The sequence below is a fragment of the Lissotriton vulgaris genome, chromosome 7 (assembly GCF_964263255.1).
Source record: "Lissotriton vulgaris chromosome 7, aLisVul1.2, whole genome shotgun sequence".
NCBI classification, from domain to species: domain Eukaryota; kingdom Metazoa; phylum Chordata; class Amphibia; order Caudata; family Salamandridae; genus Lissotriton; species Lissotriton vulgaris.
The window spans coordinates 1,367,603,821-1,367,623,399 of record NC_141695.1 but is presented as its reverse complement, the minus strand read 5'-3'; positions in this window follow the sequence as shown (position 1 = coordinate 1,367,623,399).

Genomic DNA, 19,579 nt, shown 5'->3' with positions numbered 1-19,579 from the left:
CACTGCTCCTACTGGTGTTTCGATCCGGTGTTCTATCAGCGAGGTCTTCCCCGGGATATCTGAAAATAGCGAAGAAAAAGGGACCAGTGTTTCATGCAGGCTTTCCTGCTCTTGTTGCCTCAGTTCTTCGTTGATCACAAGTTCTTCTAAGGTTGAGGAAGAGGAAGACCCTTTGGGTAAGGTGAGGTTGGCACTCTTTAGGGGAGGCCCGATCCATTTTTTTAAGGCGTTGATATGATAAGACTGCGTCTTTCGAGGAGATATCTGGATCCTATAGCTCGTTTTACCAATGCTTCGGGCTATTTTATAGGGTCCCATCCATTCCGCTTGAAACTTCTTTGTGGAGGAGGGTAGTAGGACCAGAGCCCAATCGTCCACCTCGAGTCGTCTCCGCTTTTTCCCTTTATCATAGTACGCCTTCTGTCTTCCCTGGCTCCTCTCCAGGTTAGAATAAGCCAAGTCCCTTATCTTTCCTAGCTTGTTCTTTAGGGACTGGCTGTACTCTAGGAGACTTTGTTTTCTCCTGCTTCTTCAGTTTCCCATGCTTCCTTTGTCATTTCCAGTAGTGTTCTGGGCTGGCATCCATATAACATTTCAAAGGACGAACATTCCAGGCTACTCTATGTTTGTCCTCGTATCACGTATAAAGCTAGGGGGAGTATGAGAGCCCAGTCCCTTCCATTCACGGACAGCATATTCTTGAGGGTAGACCTGAGGGTTCCGTTATAGCGCTCCACGAGTCCGTCTGTCTGCGGGTAGTATACTGACGTCTTGATCTGATGGCGGTCTAACATTCTGCATAATTCCTGCATCAACCGGGAAAACGAATGGGGTACCTTGATCCGTTAGGATCTCCTTTGGGAAGCCTACTCGGGAAAATAACTCAATAAACTTCTTGGCTATAACACGGGAGGTAGGAGTTTTCGGTGGAAAGGCCTCAGGGAATCTAGTGGCATAGTCCACTATGACTAGGGCATATAGGTTTCCCTGGCTGGTCCTAGGGAGGTGTCCTATCAAATCCATCCCCACTCTTTCAAAAGGGGTTCCTATTATCGGGAGCGGTTGCAAGGGCATGGAAGGTGGACGATGGTTGTTTTTCCTTTGACATATGTCACAAGACTGACAATAGCTCCTTCTGGACAACTTCTCCTCCAGGTGTAGAACACACTGACATCTGTTTGCTTCTGGGATTTACTCTCTCGGCGTCCTCCGCCTCACCAGAGGGGGCGGGGCTTGATATGAACTCAGCCCAGTTAAAGAAACAGTGTTCGTTTTCTTCTTCGGGTATGTATAACGGAGTGTCAGATCTGCTCCAGTTTTCTAGGTGCTGTATAAAGAGAGGGGAGAGAGGTGCGTTCACATGTCATGGGGTTGAATTTATACCCGCTTCAGTTCTGTCTTGGGTCCCCCATCACACTTTGCTCTCCTGTTACAGAGGACCTGATTATGATGCCGGTCAGACTGTCCAACTGCTGTCTTCACGGGCCCATTATGACCACTGGGGCCAAGAAGTTTTCCCCCAGGGTATTACGATGGTACTGCAGCAGTCACCTCTACAGCAAAGCACATATCTCCGAATATGTCACTGCAAATGCATACAAAATAACAGAAGCATGAGAATGGTACACACATGCCTAACATATGTGGGGATATGCCTTGTGCACTGTGTACCGATTGCTGGAGTGTAGCAGAATGTGCACAGTCCAGTCAATGGGAATACATACTGCATAAGGATTCAGGTGCCCACAGGATCCTAGTCATAGGGGTGCAGCTGCTCAGGTGCAGGGGGGACCTGGAGAAAGGGATCCATGGCGGAGACTGCTGGAGAGAAAGGAGATTTGGGTGAGAATGCACCTCAAGTCCATCATTTTCAATGACTTGAGGAAGTCAGTCGGACCGCCAGGATCAGGTCATCTAAAAGCCACATCATAATCTGGATGGTGGCAAAAGATCCCTCAACTGCCCTTTGGATGTTGTTTTTCTCCGACCGCCATCTCGGCGGTCGGAGGATGGCTGTCGGAGTTGTCGGTCTTTCAGCGGTCAGTTGGAGTATAGGATGCATGCATCGTAATCAGACATTCGGAAGGACTGCTTCTGACAAGATCGCAGTGGCAAGAAGTCAGGACAACTCTCGAATCTATCCTCAGATCATCTATCCCGAGCTCATGGTCTTTAATTATCTTCGGATTAAACAACAACATCAAGGGTTTAGAGAGAGAGTTTTTATTTTATGCCATCTTACTAGCAAGAAGAGAAATCTACAAAAACTGGGTCAATACAAATCCTCCAACACATCTAGAGTGGCTGTCTTCACTATATGCAGCATCGAAGGTCGACCTATCTAGAACATGTAGCCCTCGATCTCTGAGATTTTGGGATCTTTTGATCAATTGGAGAAGGGATAGTTAGCCAACACGGGGTTTTTTTTTCCCCCGGGTCCGATGATTAGGCCTAAAATCTCCTGTCCAAAGGGAGGTACCGTACAGTCATTGGACAACTGGCCGAACCGGTCCGAAGGGAGAATGTCCGTCCAAGCTCTGCTGGTGACATTGGGACTGATTCTCTGGATACGGGAGCTTAGTACTAGGCTTCTTGGTGCTTAAGGGGTCGGACCTCGTGTTTATTGCGGCTAGGAGCACAGTTGGATCGGCTATATGGCTAATGTGGACAAAAAAAAATAGAACGCAGTGGTCTGACCATCTCCGACAGGACCGCAGAAGTCGGTCCAACCAACATTGTAATCAGACCTAGAATGTATACAATTATAATTTTTACTTTTGGAAAGCAATACATAATTCACAATGACAGTGCCTGCCTCCTCTGCGCAAATTTCCAGATTGGTGATCCTTCCAGTGTTATTTGTTAACAGTGGGCTAGTGCCTTCTAAGGGCCCGAATATGACTTTGGCAGTGCCATGCCACATCCACCCCACCACTGCACTGCCTAAGCTGTGGTCGGGCTGCCCACCAGATTAGGAGTTTCCTCCCGTTTGGCAGGCTTTTTTTGATATTCCCATGGCGGTGCCTCACAATGGGAATGACAAAAACAGCTCTTGCACAGCATGGACAGAAAAGTCCTGAAACTGATGTCCTGAAACTGGTGTGCACGCACACAGGGGGACAAGGCCTTTTATGGGCCTTGCGCAAGATTCTACTGTTTCTGCCCTCGGACGCTAGAGCTCAGATGGTTCAGTGCATAGTCTTGAGTAGAATCGACTATTGTAATGCTCTGCTCCTGCATGCTCCGGCCTTCTTACTTAAGAAATTGCAGAGAATACAATCTATGGCTGCAAAACTTGCATTGAATCGGCCGTGGAGAGCGTCCTCTTCCATGGCCCTCAGGGACCTCCATTGGCTACCGGTCATACAGCGGATACAATTTAAGGCTCTCTGTATTGTACATAGGGCAGTCCATGGGATTGGACCCAGAGTGCTCCAGAGAAAATTCACTTGGTATGTGCCCATTCGAGCACTTTGCTCTTCCACGGCACACTTGATCAGGGTCCCAAAAATCAAGAGAGCATTTATGGGTGGCCGATCCTTTACTTTTACTGCCTCTAGACTGTGGAATGCTCTTCCTTTTGAGCTTAGGCAACTTAATATTTTGTCCAGTTTTAGGAAGAGGCTGAAAACCATTCTGTTTCCAAGAGCCTAGATTATGTCCCGTTTTCCCCCTGTCTTTTCTTCTCCCTTGTGGTTCAGACAATCTAAGCGCCAGGATACCCTTTGGGTGACAGTTCAGCGCTATATAAAATTCCCTTACATTACATTACACATGTTGTGTCGACACTGTGTGCATCCAAAGGACGCTGAGGCACCGTGGGCGCTGTAGTGATCCCTTTGTTTCCTCTATGAAAACCCTGACAGAGAGGAAACTCCTAATATGCTTGGCGGGACCGTGGCAATCCAGTCAGGCATATGGATGCCTCTACACTGCTGCAACACCACCAGAGAATGGTGGTTCCCTGCCTGCAGTGGGCCTGAGGCTATCCAACTGCCCGAGTAGTAATCTGGTGGTCGGAAGATCCCTATAGCTGCGCGCTGCATGTCTGGCAATTGTGGACCACCAGACTCGTAATCAGGGCATAACTGTCTATCCTTAAAACTGTGATCTGAACTGCTTAAACAACCTCACGATTTCAATATACCTCATTGTGCATATTTGTGCCTGATACATTTATGCTCTCTGTACCTCACTTTTTTGTGCTTTAAATTTAACATAAGCTTTTGAAATGGTATGAGGTTACTGTTTTTGATACAGAGATCTTTTTATTACATGCAGTTCATAAACAGCACTCTTCTAGTATAACACAATAAGCTAAGCACCGGCGTCAAGGAGCTGCATGCAAACTGAAAGGCATTGTTTTATCATCTTTTTTTTCTCAATCTGTTGTTATTATAAATTCATAATGCTGATAAAAAAGGGGTTTGGATAGTAAATGTGTTATTAGTACACACAACTCTGAGCACTCTGTTACTTTTTAAATCCGTTTTTTTTGTTTCTCCCGGTCATGCATTCTTAGCATATAATCCCTACCAGTAAAGACGATGTGTGTAACTCATTCACTTAGAAACAATCATTCTCCTATGTACCATCCTGTACGTTGATTTAGACACTTGTATGATTAATTTCAATGTATTCTGTGGGCATGTGATGTAAAGCCCTCTGAGAACTTACGTTGAGATAAGCAGCACTATAAAATATATTTTTTTGAATAGTTCTATTTAAATTGTTATTTGTGTAAATACTCGTACAGGCCAATACATCGAACATTCTTACAGTGCATGCATATCTCTTATATACAGGGGTTGATCAAGGTCAAAAGCTTGCCTTCAAATAGTAGTTTCTTCTAAGTGATAATGAAGCGATAACAAGCTGTGCGCCTTTGTTTCCACTACATCCACGTGTTAGGCTTCGGATAGCTCCCAGCCAGGATTATACTGAAACAAAAGGAAAGCTAGTAATGGCCCACCATCTTTTGGGCTCAGGTGGAATCTAAAGTAAGCACCCTCGCCACCTGCATGTTGCTGCTCCGAACAGAAAGTAGACAACATATGCCTGTTGCAGAATTGTGTCACTGTGTTGGACTATCACACTGGGACAACTTCAGCATATTTCAGTGTGGCCAGGCCAATCCCTGATCTAGCTCAATGGTAGATGCTGGGTCTGGGATCCAGCAAGATCACCCTTTATTCCTGCACTGGCCTATGGGTTATGCTCCTCCATGCACCAAGGAGGTAGGAAAATGTATAGGAGACATCAAGTGAAGAGAAAATAATAACAGTTCTCTTTGCCCCGCCCTGTGTCTCTAAAAATCACAATCAGAGTTCTAAAATGTTGCTTTGATAATGTCAGTTGGGATTTCAAGATGTATTGTGACATAAGTTACCAGGCATCACTTTCAACATCCGAATTGCTGTTATATTCCATGTTTTCCAAGGGGAAAAGCTGGGGACTGTCTTTGGGCTATGAGCAAAGATAAACAAATAAATAGCAGATTTCTACTCCCTCCTTGCACTGGCGCACTTTGTATTGCCTAGCACCAATGCAGGTGCACATTCACCATATGCAAGAGTGTCTACGTTAAAAGAAGGATTGTTTTTGTACAGGAAAAGACACCTTCCTGCATAAAAAGTATCTTAAAGCGGATTCCCTCTGTCTATGTGTGCTGCACAATGTATTACACATTGAAAGAGAAAATAAGGCGGAGAAATAAAGACATTTCTCCCCATTATGGCTCACTGGGGAAGGCGTAGCATTTTGAAGCATTCCCAGATTTGCAAGCCTTTGTAAATCTGGGAATGAACAAAAATACATGGGTGGATACATGGAAACGCCCATGCCCTCCTCTTGGAGCGCCTTCCCAATGCAAGGTAAACCATGGCAGCGCTATTCTCTGCTTTATGTTTGTTTGTCCTTCCAAAGTGGCTTTGCTTAGCTTGCTAAATAACAAAAATAATTTTGTGTTGGGGCTGCACCACAAAAGTGATGCAACCCAATGCAAAACCTAAGTAAATTAGTCCTCTGTGTTTATTGTCTCCTCATTAAGGGAAGACAGGAAAAGTATGATTTTTTTTAATAGATGGTCGATGTGAAAGCACTCCAATGACATATTAACCCGTTAATCGCGGCAGTAATTCCGCCGCAGTGCGGGCGTTGCCGATCGTGGGTGGAATGCCGTCGGCCAATTCCCTGCAGACGGCAGACGCGGAGAGGCTGCATTTCATACGTTGGGACACTTGCTTCGAATAGCGGAAGCGGCGAATCGGTGCGATCGTACTCGACGCACAGCTTTGGTTACCACTGACGAGACATCCAGGTACTTTGGCTAAAGTAGAGATTGGACCGAGATTAAGTCGAATTTTACGGTGTGTTTAGATACGGCGTTTGGGAGCGCATGATTAATTGACACGATCCTAGTCTCTCTTTTTTCCAGAGCAGATTGTCCTAAGAAATTACAAGACCGGAATGTTAAGAATCAACATACTTTTCGGTGCTCCTTGTGACAGAAATTGTATTGCACCCTGTATATACCCTGTCCTGATGAAGACCCCGATGTAAGGCAACAAATACGCCTACAAGTGTAGCGTGGGGTCGAAACGTCGACGGCTACTTTTCTCTCTTCTCAGTTGACACGCCCGCATTAATCTGGATATACCTGTGTCAATATAGACTATTCTAAGTACAATGGGATATGTAATGATCCCCCACTTTGGCTCAGGGATCTGAAGCCTCTGGAATATAACTGCATTTCGAATGAAATTCGATATTTAAAAGTTGTCACAAATTCTATCCTTTCACTGTCCTTTTCCTTCACAGCATCACCCTATCTCACTCCCTCTCTTTGGGGCACTGTTATTTACCAAGTATATTGGTTTACTCATTGTGATTGATTTACAGTGTTTCAACTGTTTTTACATTTTCTTTAAATAAATTCAAACAAAGGTATACTGTTTCACAGGGACCCTTTATTTGTACACCAATGGCCGACGGCAGCACTGGTGAGGTAGAGTTGCCGTCGGCCATTGGCCGACGGCAGCAATTAAGGTTAATGGCCGATTGTGCGCTGTGTAAATGCCAAACAACAACCGTAAACAATCTGAACCTCCAAGGTATCAGACAAATATTATTATTTCGAGGCCAGCCATACACCCTGTCCGTCCCAGGAATTAACAATTCTTATTATGGCAACTAGGGCCACAACCAGCATGTCCTTTCAAAGCATGCTGCCCAAAAAAGGTACAAGTATCGTTAACTGATTGACACATAGATACAGAGGAAACAGGCCAGAAGAACCTGTCTGTCCAACAAAGCATTAACCGTAGAGGTTCATTAAATACAAGGACTCACAAGCAGGCTAGCCTGAAGGTACACAGACCTAATATAAGCAATGCGCCTGCTCGGCCTGCTGCTCTCAGTAGGCATCTATCAGCTGGTGTATGCCACAATAACAAAGTCAAGAAAACGGACCTGAATGTCTCCACAATATTCACTTTAAACGTGTAGGTATGCATAGGGAAGCATACCTTTACTTTTCACAACTCCACATCTACTTATCTTGGGGATATGTCAGCAATCAATATTGTGAAATTGATATAAGTGGAGGTCGATATTTAAACTTCGATATTATGTCAAACACACACCCTACCAGCCTGTTCCTCCCAGGCAGACTATAGGTCAGGGTATCTAGGCGGGGCCAGCCGCCCTGTTCCTCTCACACGGGCATTCCAAGCATCGCAACGTATGTATTTATAGGGGGATGTGTGTAGGCCGCCTCCTGACATTCCAGAGACCCTGGAGAGCAGCCTGAAGCTGTCAAGCAGCAGCGCGCGCCTGACACGGGGCGCCATGTGGCAGAGGTGAGGGGGCGTTGGCACAGCGGGGTCTGTTGTTTCCTGTGCGTCTCCCCTCACATATTCCCTGAGCGTAGGACAGTTCCTGGCTCCGATGCTCAACTTCTACAGTTAGGCAATTTCCGGTGTAGGCCCCAAAACGTCAGTTGTCTGGAACAACTTTGCTTTTAACACTTCCTGTTGAGGCTGGCGAGATTTTCCAATGAGGGCCCTCCTTCCTCCGAGAATTAGCCGGCTGCTCTGTCAGCCCCCTCCGCAGCTGAAATTTTTAAGCGCTGGGAAGGTACTGATGTTTCCGTCTGCTGACAAAAAAACACACACTTGCAACATTATCGTTTCATTCTTGCGGAGAGGCGTTTGTCATAATAAGGTGGCTAATGCGACTTTCACTATCACTGAGCCGAACCAAGAGAGAAATCCAACAGACTGGACAGAGAGAGCAGATACAACCGAAAAGGGGAACACCAGTGGAGAGGAAGAAACATCAGACAGATGTGCTGTGTATGTAAGAGAGAGAGAGACTGTGACAGAGGGAAAGAGAGGAAGAGGAGACATAGAGATAGAGTGACAGCTAAAAAGGGAGAGAGACTGAAAGACAGAGATGGAAAGATAAAGGCAGACACGTGACAGCAGGGGCGTAAAACGTGGCCTATTGCAGGGAGACCCAGATAAGTGTTGGTGAGAGATGGAGGTCTCCGCCACCAGTGATCCTCATCCTGCACCGGCTGCGTTTATTTGATCGTGCTGTCCCTCTGCGCACTCCCACTCATTTACAAAAGCCTTCCTGGGAGTGGTGGAATGGCCGCCATTCCCTACGCAGGGGGACAGCCTGATATCTGGTTCCTCCTCTGGTCTAGGTGCGTAGGACCCTCGTGTGCCATGGGTGGCTCCTATCTGGGCGAATGAGACATATTAGCCACAACCCCTTCACTTTGGATACTCCTTGCATCAACTGATAACATTCGACGAGCCCCACACACCACCTGTCTGGACCCTGAGAGGTTTCAATGATGTTCCTCATTCATCAGGAGCACTTCCTCTCCTGATCGCTGCACCTACTCGAAGAGGGACTTTACCTTCAGCACTGCTTTTGTAGACCTCTGTCTATGCCCTCTTGTGGGTTGGACACCTACTAACTAGGCTGCTGAACTTCCAGCATGGGCCCACTTTCCCCCTTGATACGTTTGGTTTAGGCCACTAAATTCCTGTATTCCACACCTCCTTCACTATGACTACTAAGCTTCTTTACCAGAACCCGGGGTCGCTCACATGTAGAGACCAAGAAATGCTTATGTGCTGCAGGGACGGCTGCAGGCCTGACCTGGTAGAGGCTATCCCCTCCGGCTATGCTCTTCCTAGATTTGATAGGGAAGGGAGGATAGGTGGAGGTGTAGGAATTTTGTATAAAGACACCTATTCGTGCTTTACTCAGCCACTTACCACACCCTCGGATCCCTATCAGGCCTTATACTTCTCTCTGAAGGTCCTGCCTATTGAATGCTTTATCGGAGTAGTGACCTACCAGCCTTCTGGACCTAGAACAATGTTCAATCAGGATTTTAGCATTCTAATAGAGCCCTATCAGGCTAGATCTAACATTACTCTCCTAGGCGATTTTAATTTTCACCTAGAGAAGACGCTGTGTACTGAGACACAAGCACTCCTAGAAACTATGGATTCCTGTCGTCTCTCACAGCTGGTTATGAGTCCATCTCATATTGCAGAACATACTCTGGATGGCATATTCTCTGATGACCTTCGGATTAAAGTGGAGAACCGGTTCAACTCTCTTGGTCGATCATTATGCCATTCACTGTCTGCTGCAAATTGGAGCTGTTCATTTAGGTCCCAATATCAAGAATAGGGTGGAGTTGAAGAGAAATCTCAGCCTCAACCTTAACCTTATTAATAAGGTTGGCCTTCTTAATGTACTTAGGGATTATGTACAGCCCTCCCACCGGATGTTAATTCAACCTATTCAGACTTCTCTGACTGGATTTTGGCAGCTTTGGATTTCCTTGCCCCACTTAAAGAGTACTATACGGCTAGAAAACGGACCTCGGCTCCTTGGTTCTCAGAAAGATTGAGAAAGCTTAGGCAGGGATGCCGACTCCAGGAAAGGAAATGGCGCCATGAGCTTAAACCTGCCGAAAGAGATCTGCACAAGCTTAGATTGAGAGAGTGTACAACTGCCATCACTGAGGGGAAGGGATTATTTTATTTTAAGATGACAGAATCCCTAAAGTCTCCAAGGGAACTTTTTACTGTGATCAATTCTCTTCTGGCCCTCTCAGCCATTGCTTGTACTGATGTTTCACAGGGTCCGTGTGACAAAATGGCGAGCTTTTTTAAGATAAAATCAAGGAAATATACTCCTTCCTGGAGATCCTCAATGCTGGAGGATCCAGTTTAGATCCTCCACTGGATTCCTCAGTTGGGGATCATTGTGCAGCACCGGGGGAAGAAGGTTATTTTTGGTCTTTCCCCCCTCTTTTGCAAGAGGATACATAGCGGATGTTAAATGGAATCAAGTCTGGTTCCCCACTGGAGCCCTGCCCTTTGAAAATTCTGAAGTTGGGAAGAGAGGCTATTGTTCCCCACCTGACCACACTTCTTAATACTGTAATTGCATCTAGTCAGTATCCCATTACTTAGAAAACTGCAGTAGTTAAACTCCTCTTAAAAAAGCCCTCTTTGGATCTAGCTAAACTAAAAAATTACCGTCCCATTTCCCTATTACATGTCCCAGCGAAAATCTTGGAAAAGCATCTGAACTTCCATCTCAGCGCGTTTCTGGAGAAACATTAATTGCTCAATGGCTCGCAGTATGGGTTCAGGGGTGAGCATAGTACTGAGACGTCATTAACCTCCATACTTAACAACATCAGAAGTTATGTTGATGCAGCTCACATGACTCTGCTTATCCTTCTGGACCTTTCAGCAGCCTTCGCTACTATCTCTCCCCTAAGATTGGTTGGGAGGTTTGGGGAAATTGGGATTAAGGGCCTGACCTGAATCTGCTCACCTCATTTCTTATGGACCGGTCACAAAGGGCCAAGATGGGTCAATTCTACTCAGCTTCCAATCCGTTGTTCTGTGGAGTTCCTCAGGGGTCCTCATTGAATCCGACCCTTTTTAATATTTATGTAGCCCCTCTCTCGCCAGGGTGGTAAGATCCTTTGGGTTGGAAGTGTTATCATATTCTGATTACACTCGAATAATGGTCTCTATCACTGACAGTGTAAAAGCATTAGCGGCACATTTCAAAAACTGTATGCAGGCAGTGGCTTCCTAGATGGTAAATAACTATTTAAGACTTAATGGGGAAAAAACTGAGGTTTTAATTTTTGGAAACCATCAGGACATTTGGTTGGATGCTTGGTGGCTGGGCATGCTTGGTCCTTGCCCCTGCCATGGCCTCAGTGCCAAAAATGTGGGCATCATAATTGACAACTCTCTTTCCTTCGGTCCCCAAATCAATAGGACAGTTTCTACCTGCTTCGGGATGATACAGATTCTAAGAAAGATCCCCCAATTTCTTTCCTTATCTGCCTTCAAACAGGCCACTTTAGCCCTTGTGTTGTCTATATTAGACTATTGTAATGCCCTTTATTTGGGTATTAACAAGGGGCTTGTGCATCGACCTCAGCTAGTGCAGAATGCTGCTGCCAGGCTGGTGATGGGTTTTCCCAAACATCACTCAATCTCGCCGCTATCAGGAATCTGCACTGGCTTCCTTGTGATCTGAGAATTGTATTCAAAGCCCCCTGCCTGGTTCATAAGGCTTTCTACAATACAGAGTCAGAAGGCATAAAGAAACTATTCCAGAGATATGTCCCCACCAAGCAGTTAAGATCGGCTAGCAAGAACTTGCTGATAGTCCCTAGTTTTAGGAAAGCTAGGTGGGGAGGCAGGGCCTTCTCTGTTTCAGCGGCTAAACATTGGAACTTCCTCCCTCTCTCAATCTCGGGTCTGCAGTCCCACTCTTTTTCGTAAAGCCTTGAAGACTTGGCTTTTCACTCTTTTTACTCTGTAAGCTTTGTACATATGTGCACCTCAGTTCTCTTGTCATCTTTCCGCAGCACCTTGACGTCCCTGGGCTAAGTTTGTGCTTTATAAAGCTTATATTCATTCATTCATTCTGGGTTAGGGTCACTGACTGCCAGCTCCCCTTTACCTGGTTCGGGATCAGGAACCTAGGTGATCCAAAGTCTATCAGAAATAGATGCTTGGGCCTGAGTTGAGGGGAGGAGCACACTGACTGCTGAGGAGGGGTGCTGGAGGTACTGTTCCCCAAAGAAAATGCTGCCTAGAATAGGAGGATTGCAAGGAGCGGAGGTAAAAGGAGCAGAATACAGCCCGCTGCAACACGGGATGATCTGCAATGCAGGGCCTAGTGGTGAGGGTTTGAGACCCTAATCCCCAGTGGTGAGCCTAGAGGAGAGGCACACATTGGCGGCTCCTCTGCAGTGGTGGAGTAGAGTCACCCTTCCAGCAGCTGGAAAAGAAAACAATATTTTTCCATTGTTTTGTTTTTCCGCTGCTGGCTATGCCAGTGTTTGCAGGGAGGGGGGAAGAGGAGCGGTAAGTGCATTTTAAGTGCACATGTCAGTTTTTCTGGCTGTCTCAGGCCGGCCAAATTGACATGCACACTTAGGCGTGTCTCCAACCCACTTGTATTCTACAGCCAGGTTGGACAAACAGCACAGACTCCCTGTGCATGAGTGAATGTAACTCCCGCCCACACAGTCTAATTCTCATGCTACTCCCATGCTTGAGAGCAGTGCATGGATTAGATGGGGAGTCTGCGATGCTGTCCCAGAGACTGCTGGGACCAGGAACAGAGGAGCGCGAGGCAGCTGCCAGCAGCAGTCTTTTATATTTTTAAATTCATTTTTAACCCCCTCCGTGCGATGCACGCTTCCCCTCACCTTCCACTCACCCCACCACAACTAAAGATTTAAACCTTATCTGACTGTCACCCAGTGAACAGACCAAACACTTGTGATTGCTCTGTACCTGCACCACAATTACTGCACTTTGGCAGTCATATTGACTGAAGCCAAAATGCATAGAGAGTGATGACTCTTCATTGAGATTGCAAATCACACTCTGCAGTTTTAATTGACCTCTGTTGGATCACCGCTGCAACTCAAGATGGACTCTTCTTTTTGGATATTGGATTTGTGTTGAACCCGAGGAGGAACCAAAGAACCTTTGTGAAAGTCCATACGACCTCTAGCAATATCGCAGAGCGTGACCTCCCTTTCTGCTGTGTATGCTCTGCCCCACCTTCTTACCTGAAGTGCGCACCTGCACACATGATACAAGGAAGGCGATAACAGCAACATCGACTGCGCTGAGGCCAGGTCAGCATGACTGTTGTTGGTGGGCTGTGCACACATCTGGATGTGGCACTGGCCCCAACCTGAGCTGGCAAAGGCGGTTCGATCAGCTACAGACTGAGGGCCTGATTCCGAGTTTGGCAATCTTACCTCCGGACCGCCGCAGTGGCGGGGGCCAAGTAGACCTCTGAGTCAGCAGTCTTCCACCTGCCTTATTATGATGTTACCCTTGCGTTGGCTGTCTCACAGCTGTGGTCTTCCAATGGAGTGGGACCTTCGTGCTAGGAATCTCACTTATTTTTATGTTTTTTTGCCACAGTGCAATTACATATGTGTGTATTTTCAAGAAACACATCTGCAAATACACATATATATATATTACACATATGGAAAACTAACCTTCTACAGCACGGGTCCATAGCCATTGCAGCAGTGGGCAAATGGACAAGGAACTTACCTGTGATTCTGGCGACACCGGTGTGGAGTTCCCTCATGGACAAGTGTCTGCAGCAAAGGGGAGGCCAGGACGATAGGCTCTGTGTCTGAAAGAGGAGTGGAAACAGCAAACAAGACAAGTGTGTTCATTAAATCTTGTCTTTCTGGCAGGTGGAGTGTGAAGGTGTTCCCGCCACAGTCGGCTTTGCAGTAAGGCACTTCGTAATCTCCATGGCGAGAGCAGGAGCTGAACTCACTCCATCAGCCGCTGTCACATGTGACCGCCATCGAAGGGGGAAGAGAAATCCTGGAGGAGGTGGCGGTTTTTCATCTGTGGCACCTCCAACATCTTAATTCGGCTGTTGGACCGCATAGTTGGCGCGTGGTGAGTCAGACGCCGCCACAATAGCAGTTCCAACACTGCCAAAGTCGTAATCATGGTCTGAGTAACTAAATTACACAGTGTGACTGTGTGGTATTGTAGCCAGTCCTGTGAACTTAGGGCCCATTTGTATGCACCACATGAACCTAGATGTGGGAAAGTAAGTAGGCGGAAACTCAGAGGAGCATTAAGATAATCATAACCACCCATTTGCACCAGAGAACAATGTGTCCTAAAATGCATTGACTCTATTTTGAGACAATATTTTCCCATTTGGTAGCAGCCTAATTTATCAACCTCAAATGCCCTACACGTTGATTGATATCTTGACTATTTTGTACCATATTTCAGCCCTCTGAATTTTGCATGTATATTATTATGTTGTGTCCTAGAAGTAACATAACATGACATGTGTAATTGTAAAGCTCTCAGTCACCCGTAGGTATTTTGGTGCTGAATAACAGATGCGTATTGTTACTCAACTGTACTCATTTTATTGACCTCAGATGGACGAAAGGCTGAGTGGACCCACCGGGATTTGAACTTGTGACCATGAGGTTGAACACAGGCCCCTGCAGTGGAAGCATTAGTCCACTGAGCCACCAGACCATTTTCTTACATGTAAAAGCAGTGGCTGGACATCTATGTATTGACTTTTATTATGGGTTTCAGAAATTTCAGAGTTTCTTAACTACACCACCTCTTAGGTAAGTCTTATGCTGTTTGAATTCGGTACCCTGTGGGTCATGTGCCAAAGGGCTATACTTGGTGCTCAATTATTAGACCAGCAGGAGTGTAAATGCGCAGAATACCAGAAGAAAAAGGCTTTCCTTGTTACAATTACAGCTCAGTATACTCTGACTGCACCAGGACTCCTGAAAAAGTTCCCACACTATCTGACCGTTTACATATAGTGTGCTCTGTGCCCTTGGAGCCTTCATATCTAGGTCGCAGAGCATCCGAAAAATGAATAACCTATGACCCATGTGACTCTCTTCACACACCCTTAAATCCTTGAGAAGAAAATTATTGTCATCTGCAAATGGTTACAAACTGAACTAAAACAGGTTGCCAAGAAAGTGACCAATAACATGTGAAGAGAGTAATTCATAAAATAGCCAGCAGCCTGTGGCTGCTGGGTTAGCAGTGTCATTGTTCTGTATAAGAATATGGGAATATGCGAGTAAATGTTTGAGCAATGTGAAGATTTAATGATTTTTTGCAGACCCAAATAAATATTATGTGATTCTAAAGTGAAATCAACAAAATGAATGTATGGGAATTCATGTTCTGTTATCAGAGAAGTCACCTTAGTTGTAGAACCGTAGTGGTGTCTGTGACTTAGGGTATGTTTTTATTATGAAGGAGTATTGTCTCACAATAACCGAAAGGTTGTTTTTTAAAATCACGTAAGGTGTTGTGGTGAAACATATGAGGTAATTTGTATTGTTTATGTATTTTCATAGATGCTAACGAAGAACACAAGATGAAGAGAGTAATGAGATTATGACAGCCTACATTAGGGAAGAATAATGAAGAGAGTTGCACACTTTAAATGAACTTTAAAAATTAAATTCATTGGGTATTATGATGGCAAGCCCACTTGGGCAGAATACACTCAAACAAATTGGAACTGGCATTTGTATAGATAGCCCACTGGGGCAGGACACCTAAAGGCTCTATTTGTGTCAATAGATATATGTGTAAACCAATTGTGTTATTACCGGCGGTAAGCTGGATAAAGTTTTGTTCTACGAAAAATACCAAATGAATATTATAAGCAAAATTAATAGCGAAAGAGAACTCATAATTCCATATTTAAGTTAAAAAAGAAATTGAAGGGCTGTTGAACAATTCAAATGAGGAAATATTTATGTTCGCGTTTGATCTATTCACTATATGATTTAGCAGTGCTAGTCTGCTTTCTATTGTTATTCACAGAAATGTCACATGTTTATTTAAAGCCTATCTAGAATGAAACACTGTCACTCGTGAGCAAGGGAGGAGAGTTCCCGAAACGCGTCGAGTTTTGGTTGCCTTTACACTGCAATAAAGGCTATTTTTCCAGCAAGAAGTGTTCGTGTGTTCTTGACAGGAGTAAAAAGGTCAAGAGTTTGAATTGATTTGTAGGTTCGCAACCTACACACGAACCGCCTCAGCTAAGTGGCTTAAGCAGAGCGGAGCTCGGCGGCTGCCGAGCCAATTGGAGTTTATATATATATATATATATATATATATATATATATATGAGAGGGGGAGAAAGAAAGCTTTCAGTCGTTTGTCTGGTTGCTAAATATTTTCACATTAGATCTGACCTTTTATTTTGTAGTTATTTACAGATATAGTTTACAAAAGTTTACAAAAACCTGAATTTGAGGCCAACTATGGGTGTAATGGGAATAAAGAGGGGGGGGAGAGGAGGGAGACGCCGTGAATTTACCTAAAGCCTCCACACTTGTCGGTTTATTTAAAGGGGCCATCCAGTGAAGGGTGTCACAGTACCTATCAAACACCAGTTGACAACATCAAGCAAGGACCCCCTGAAGGTTCGGATACAAAAGTTCCTAGGCCAGGGGAAATGAGCGATGAGACAAAAAACAACCTAGGCAACCTACACTGAACAATGCAATATATTTAAAGACAAATGGCTACAATAAGTTAAGAAAATATATGTATTTTATTTTCAGGCTTATAAAAAATACAACATATAGCACAATTTAAGAGAGAAACATTTGACATCAATAAAATCATATATCACACAATGTAAAATTAAAAAATTCATATAATGGTGACAATATATATGGAATTGAATTAAAAAGCAGAAAGTGGCAAATGGGTCTCTACGCGCGTTTCGGCGAACCAGCGCCTTCTTCCGGAGTAGCCACACAAGCTCTAAAACAAAATACATTTAAAAACATTGCATTAGTTATACATCCTTGAAAAATATGTATACAAAACACATATCATTCTACGTCCTAACATTGTAGCCAGTATGTCTTATTTTAAGATCATGGTTATTTGTATATATTTTCATTTCCTTGTATATTGTATAATTTCACTCAGACACTGAGATATATATGGAGAGTCATACTTCTCAAAACAGACTGATAATTAATTCAGAGTTGTTAAGATTTAACCCCTTCTTTCTTTCTGAATATTTTTGTTTCCCAATAGATCAGCTTTTTTACTAATGGACACTCAGATACTCACATATTTATGGAGACTTATACTATTTGTGCTCAACTTTTAATAAATTCAGAGTTATTAGGATTTATAACTTTCTGTTTGTCATGATATTTTTTATTAGAATATATAAATTTCTGTTTGTCATGAATATTTATTCATCATGGATCAGTATTTATACTAGTGAACACATATTTATTCATAATTAACCATATTTTATCGCTCACTCATTGTCAGAAGATATTAAGTAAATTCACCATAGATAAGTGGTACTCACAGGTAATAGTCAGGGTTTGCGTCAATAATCGATAGAGCGTTCAGTTGATGCTTTAATACTTTCAGGTTAGTTGATGTGTTTTAGATGCTTTATTTATAAAAAGAAAAACAAAGATAGCATTCTTTTTTAAATATTTTGGCCAATATCAGTAGCCTTAGTCTAATAGAAAACTTATTCTAAGATTACCTCATATAATTTGTCCAGAGTCTGTAAATCCCGCCTGCCGGATAAATCTTAGGGGTACTTGTAGTTCGATATTGTTCGATTTCGTAAATCTTGGAATTCAAGTATTACAAGGTTCATTTGTCGTTTTATTTAAAATATCTCCCTGCCTGTTCGATATTGCGGGGAAAGAAATTAAATAAAGGATATTAGCGAGGTCATATGGTTGATCTCAGTTGTCTATTTAAGATTCAAAACGAAATGTCGCATCTTACCCGAAATTTTTCGGCAGAGCTCTTTAAAGTTGATGGTTTTAGAAAGAGGAAGAAGATCTCCCTGTCAATACAAAGCAATAGCTAATATAAATATTAGAGTGGTCTAACAAGTGTTTACGATTAGTATTTGCCATTATTTTAGTCCTATGGTAGCTTACCTTGAAGTCTAACAGGAGATGTTCATAGAAGGAATGTAGTTTTTGGAGCACCCAGGGTATAGGGTGGTTCCGTTTAAAAGATCTCCCTGCCTATTTAAATAAACAGAAAATAATTCAAGGAGAGTGTATTGGTTTTGTGCCTCACTTAATAACGTTTTAGTGCAACCCTGTTAAAAAAATGAGCGGGACGTCTTACCCGAGTAATTCGGCAGGGCTCTTTGTAGATAGTGGAAAAGAACGCCCTGTCTGTGAGACACAATAGTGTTTAAATACAGATTAGTATGGAATAATTGGGGTTTAGTAAGGCTTAAAAATGTCGAGAACGAGTCCTATTTAAATGCCGTGCCGGCGGGGGCATTCTTTACCTGGAGTTGACAGCAGGGCACAACAGTTCCGGCGGCGGGATTGCCGTGAAGGATGTCAGTTCAGCAGCGACGGGTGGCGTCTCAGTTTCACAGGATAGCTTGATGGAACGGATTGGTTTCCGCTTAGTATATATAGCGGAATTTGATTGGATAAGAGCGGCCTCACCTGTGGGAAAGTCCTCTATGTGAAAAATAGAGATAGGACTGTTTGTGGAATAGACATAGAAGACCTATTCTGCTGCGGGGCGTCCATTTTTATGACTTCTACCATGTTTTATGCTCATTATATCCCCATAGATTAATCAGGAGCTCCTATAAACGAGCAAGATATTATGATCGTGACAGCTTACTAAAAACAAAACCCGCCGCCGGACCTGTTGTGCCCTGCTGTCAACTCCAGGTAAAGAATGCCCCCGCCGGCACGGCATTTAAATAGGACTCGTTCTCGACATTTTTAAGCCTTACTAAACCCCAATTATTCCATACTAATCTGTATTTAAACACTATTGTGTCTCACAGACAGGGCGTTCTTTTCCACTATCTACAAAGAGCCCTGCCGAATTACTCGGGTAAGACGTCCCGCTCATTTTTTTAACAGAGTTGCACTAAAACGTTATTAAGCGAGGCACAAAACCAATACACTCTCCTTGAATTATTTTCTGTTTATTTAAATAGGCAGGGGGATCTTTTAAACGGAACCCCCCTATACCCTGGGTGCTCCAAAAACGACATTCCTTCTATGAACATCTCCTGTTAGACTTCAAGGTAAGCTACCATAGGACTAAAATAATGGCAAATACTAATCGTAAACACTTGTTAGACCACTCTAATATTTATATTAGCTATTGCTTTGTATTGACAGGGAGATCTTCTTCCTCTTTCTAAAACCATCAACTTTAAAGAGCTCTGCCGAAAAATTTCGGGTAAGATGCGACATTTCGTTTTGAATCTTAAATAGACAACTGAGATCAACCATATGACCTCGCTAATATCCTTTATTTAATTTCTTTCCCCGCAATATCGAACAGGCAGGGAGATCTTTTAAATAAAACGACAAATGAACCTTGTAATACTTGAATTCCAAGATTTACGAAATCGAACAATATCGAACTACAAGTACCCCTAAGATTTATCCGGCAGGCGG